At 52.1% G+C, this 5,469-nt stretch overlaps 1 pseudogene across 1 annotated transcript; it reads left to right on the top strand.

Moving 5' to 3' along the window:
- Nucleotides 1-219: 219 nt before the first annotated feature.
- On the top strand, nt 220-3,795 carry LOC311234019 (ATP-dependent RNA helicase DHX8-like; annotated as a pseudogene). The gene has a single exon. The product of its transcript is annotated as an ATP-dependent RNA helicase DHX8-like (transcript).
- Nucleotides 3,796-5,469: the final 1,674 nt, after the last annotated feature.

The following is a 5,469-nucleotide window of genomic DNA, read 5'->3' as shown; positions in this document are numbered from 1 at the left end:
TCATCGTATGATGTCATAATAGAACGTTCCGGAACAGGCGATTCCAAAGCCATCTCGCTCTTCTCCTCGGCATCCGAACAACCAGCACTGACCTGACTGAATGGACCAAACAACAGACTGAAACCGGCAATTCTCAACCAGCATCCCAGAGCAGTCCAGACCACCCATCACCCTGTGTACGGATATTCTCCTATAAGAAGGGAGGAAGAGAAGAAAAAAACTTGCTGGTCAGGTCAGAAATAATAAACAAGAAGAATGGCAGATTTAGAAGAAATCAAACGCCTCGAATATCTGTCTTTAGTGTCAAAGGTGTGCACTGAACTGGAAAATCATTTGGGAATAAGCGAGAAAGATCTGGCTGAATTTATCATCAACCTAGCTGAACAACATCCAACATTTGAGAGATTCAAAGCCATTCTGCTTAAAAATTGAGCAGATTTCACAGATACTCTTACCGGTAATCTGCTCAGATTTATTCAAACAATGCGCCCATCACCATCAACGAGTAAAGATGTGCCAGTGAAGCCAAAGAGTGAAAAGGAGAAGCTGAAAGAGAAGATACAAGAGATATATACAGCTTTATGTCAGACTGATGGAGCTTCTGTATGGAGGATCTCACCTCCCCGTCTGGATAAAGACGATAAAGACGATGAGATGGTGGCAGCAGCTGCTATGAAGGAGCTGGAGATGCTCATGCCCAGTGTCAGTGGAACGAGCTCTGATCCCAGCAGGCCAGACCAGGATCGACAAGACAATAGAAGTCGAGACCGAGACAGGGATGGCGGACGCCGGCGATCTCAGTCCCGCTCGCAATCGGCGACGGCGACAGGAACCACAAGCGCAGAAGGAAGCACGCATCCCGCTGGAGCGACCGCTCGCCCAGCCCCCGCAGAGACGAAGACAAAGACTCGGAGGTGGCGGACAAACACAGAGACAGACTCGTGGACCGACGGCAAGATCAGCAGCATGAGGCAGTTTGGCTGCTTCGTGCAGCTGGAGGGACTGAGGAAACGCTGGGAAGGACTGGTGCACATCTCAGAGCTGCGCAAAGAGGGGCGAATCGCTAACGTAGCGGACGTCGTCAGCAAAGGCCAGAAAGTAAAGGTCAAAGTGCTGTCGTTTACCGGAACCAAAGCCAGCCTCAGCATGAAGGATGTGGAGCAGGAGACCGGGGAGGACCTGAACCCTAACCAGAGGAGGAACCTGGACCTCGGGATCGGGGACGATGCCATGAGGAACCCGGACCGTCCCGTCGACCCTGCCCTGCTGGAGCTGGAGGAGAACCCCACGGAGCGCAAGAGGCTCGCCAAGATAATGGACCTGGAGAAGTGGGAGATCAAACAGATGGTTGCAGCCAATGTCCTACCAAAAGAAGAGTTCCCTGAATTCGACGAGGAGACGGGCATCATGCCAAACATAGACGACGAAGAGGATCAAGACCTGGAGGTTGATCTGGTCGAGGAAGAGCCACCGGTCCTGAGAGGACAGACCAAATATACCATGAACATGAGCCCGGTCAAAATTGTCAAGAATCCAGATGGCTCCCTCTCCCAGGCAGCCATGATGCAGAGTGCTCTGTCCAAGGAGAGACGAGAGCTGAAGCAGGCGCTGCGCGCAGAAGAGATGGACTCCATCCCTACGGGTCTCAACAAGCATTGGATCGACCCCATGCCTGACTATGAAGGGAGGCAGATTGCTGCCAACATGAGAGGCATCGGAGCGATGCCTGAAAATCTCCCAGAGTGGAAACGATATGCCTTTGGGGGAAACACGGTCTCTTACGGCAAGAAGACCGTGCTCTCTATCCTGGAGCAGAGAGAGAGCCTGCCCATCTACAAGCTCAAGGAGCAGCTCATTCAGGCTGTCCATAACAACCAGATTCTGATTGTAGTGGGAGAGACCGGCTCCGGGAAGACCACCCAGATCACCCAGTACCTGGCTGAGGCAGGCTACACCGCCCGGGGGAAGATCGGCTGCACTCAGCCCCGTCGTATGGCTGCCAAGTCTGTAGCCACGAGGGTCTCTGAGGAGTATGGTTGCTGTCTGGGCCAAGAGGTGGGCTACACCATCCGCTTTGAGGACTGCACGAGCATCGAGACAGTCATCAAGTACATGACGCATGGCATGCTGCAGAGGGAATGTCTCCTGGATCCGGACATGAGCCAGTACACCATCATCATGCTGGACGAGGCCCACGAGAGAACCATCCACACCGACGTGCTGTTTGGCCTGCTCAAAAAGACAATACTGAAACGCAAGGAGTTGAAGCTGATCGTGTCTTCTGCCACGCTGGATGCCGTCAAGTTCTCTCAGTATTTCTTTGAGGCCCCCATCTTCACAATCCCAGGGAGAACCTTCCCAGTGGAGGTTCTCTACTGCAAGGAACCCGAGACGGATTACCTGGATGCCAGTCTCACCACCGTCATGCAGATCCACCTGACTGAGCCTCCAGGTGACGTCCTGGTGTTTCTGACCGGTCAGGAGGAGATCGACACAGCCTGCGAGATCCTGTATGAGCGGATGAAGTCTCTGGGGCCCGACGTGCCTGAACTGATCATCCTGCCCGTCTACGCTGCCCTGCCCAGTGAGATGCAGACGAGGATCTTTGACCCTGCCCCCCCAGGCAGCAGAAAGGTTATCATCGCCACCAATATCGCTGAAACCTCACTGACTATTGATGGGATCTATTATGTGGTGGACCCTGGCTTTGTCAAGCAGATAGTATACAACTCCAAGACCGGCATCGACCAGCTGGTGGTGACCCCGATATCACAGGCCCAAGCCAAACAGAGGTCAGGCAGAGCTGGTAGAACAGGTCCTGGGAAGTGTTACAGGCTCTACACTGAGAGGGCCTACAGAGATGAGATGCTGACCACCAACGTTCCTGAGATCCAGAGGACTAACTTGGCCAGCACTGTGCTGTCTCTCAAGGCCATGGGGATTAATGACCTTCTAGCATTTGACTTCATGGATTCACCCCCCATGGAGACCCTGATTATAGCCATGGAGCAGTTGTACACTCTGGGAGCTCTGGACAATGAAGGCCTGCTCACACGCCTGGGGCGAAGGATGGCTGAGTTCCCTCTGGAGCCCATGTTGTGTAAGATGTTGATCATGTCCGTCCACCTGAGATGTAGTGAAGAGATGCTCACCATCGTCTCCATGCTGTCTGTGCAGAACATCTTCTATAGACCCAAGGACAAACAGGCGCAGGCCGACCAGAAGAAAGCCAAGTTCTTCCAGCTGGAGGGAGACCACCTGACCCTGCTGGCCGTCTATAATTCCTGGAAGAACAACAAGTTTGCCAACCCCTGGTGTTTTGAGAACTTCATCCAGACTCGCTCCCTCAAGGGAGCTCAGGACATCCGAAAACAGATGATGAGCATCATGGACAGACACAAGTTGGACGTGGTGTCGTGTGGGAAATCTACGGTGAGGGTACAGAAAGCCGTCTGTAGCGGCTACTTTAGGAATGCCGCCAGGAAACATCCCCAGGAAGGCTACCGCACCCTGATCGACCAGCAGGTAGTGTACCTCCACCCCTCCAGCACCCTCTTCAACCGCCAGCCAGAATGGCTTGTGTACCAGGAACTGGTCCTGACCACTAAGGAGTACATGCGAGGGGTGACCACCATTGACCCCCGCTGGCTGGTGGAGCTCGCACCGGCCTTCTACAGAGTGGCGGACCCCACGCACCTCAGTCGGCAGAAGAAACAACAGAAACTGGAACCTCTCTACAACCGCTACGAGGAGCCCAATGCATGGAGGATCTCTCGCGCTTTCAGAAGGCGTTGAAGAGAGCTCTTGAAGTTACCTTTATATGGACATGCTGTACAGTAAGAGGATGGCGCTGCTCCGACCGGCTGCCTTTCTGATCGCTCCGTCGAGACTGTGCTTACTTTTGTTAATTTTTATAGTTTTAAGAGTTTTATTTGCACCAACTGTTGGTGCATTATATGTGTATGACCGTCAGTCAATCATCGACATTGGATTAAGGAAAACTTACAGATTGGATTGCTCTCTGGATCGGATTGCTGAACAACAGCAGTGGCCCGCCGAAATCCTTTGTTGTGGCCGAGGCAAGGAGAAGGCGCGACGGCGAGGAAGACGAGCTGGGGTCCGAAATAGATTGAGGTCCAAACGACACAGAACCACATTGCCCAGCATATTGTTGGCCAATGTGCAATCGATAGGAAATAAACTGGACGACATCAGAGCACGGATCCAATTCCAGAGGGACATTCGGGACTGCAACGTCCTCTGTTTCACAGAAACTTGGCTGTCTCCAGACGTCCCGAATCATGCAATAGAACCGGCAGACCACTTCTTCGTTCTCCGCAAGGACCGGACGGCAGAAGAGTCACAAAAGACGAAAGGAGGCGGCATTGCTTTCATGGTAAACAAGGAGTGGTGCGATACAGGCAACGCAAAGGAATTGTCTAACCACTGCTCCCCAGACCTGGAGTATATCACCATCAAATGCCGACCTTTCTTTCTCCCGAGGGAGTTAACGTCCATCATCATGATCGGAGTGTACAGCCCACCACACGCGAGCACTGGGGCCGCACTTTCAAAGTTACACGACGAGGTAAACAAACTACAGATAGCTAACGTTGACGCTGCCATTTTGGTTCTGGGCGATTTCAACAGCGCGCGTCTTAAAAAGGTGTTGCCGAATTTCTATCAGCATGTGACCTGTCCCACCAGAGGCGAGAACATATTAGACCATGTACACTCGCAATTTAAGAATGGGTACAAGTCACAGGCTCTTAGTCCATTCGGTAAGTCCGATCACGCTGCCATCTTTCTTTTGCCAAAGTATAAACAAAGTCTCAAGCGAACGCCGGTAGTATCGCGAGAGGTTAAGCGTTGGACTGTGACGTCAGAGGAGACACTCCAAGCTGCGCTTGAATGCACAGACTGGAGTGTATTCCGTGATAACACAGCCAATATTAACGAATACACTGAAACGGTGCTTGACTTTGTCTGTACTCTGGTAGAAGAAACAATCCCCTCTACCACAATTAGAATCTACCCAAATCAAAAGCCCTGGGTAGATAAATCCGTCCGTGAGGCTCTGAAAGTGCACACCTCAGCCTACAACACCGGGCTGGTGACAGGCAACATGGAAGAACACAAGACGGCAAGATACAACGTCAGGAGAGCAGTAATAGAGGCAAAACGGCGTTACAGGGATAAAGTTGAACTTCAGTTTGAAGAGGCTGACTCTAGAGGTATGTGGCAGGGCCTCAGAACAATGACAGATTACAAAGGCACCTCCCTCAAACTGAACAGTGACATCTCCTTAGCAAATGATCTCAATACCTTCTATGCGAGGTTTGAGGCTGTGAATAACAACACCAGCCTACAAACCACGGCAATGGGGGGGGGGGGGGGTCTGCTGATGGAGACTCAGTGTTCAGGGTAACAGAGCATGAGGTGAGGCGGACCTTTAAAAAAGTGAATATC

Source organism: Notolepis coatsorum (assembly GCF_963971535.1).
Source record: "Notolepis coatsorum genome assembly, chromosome: 9".
Taxonomy (NCBI): Eukaryota; Metazoa; Chordata; class Actinopteri; order Aulopiformes; family Paralepididae; genus Notolepis; species Notolepis coatsorum.
Note: the sequence above shows the minus strand (reverse complement) of the source record. Positions and strands in the feature narration are given on the sequence as shown.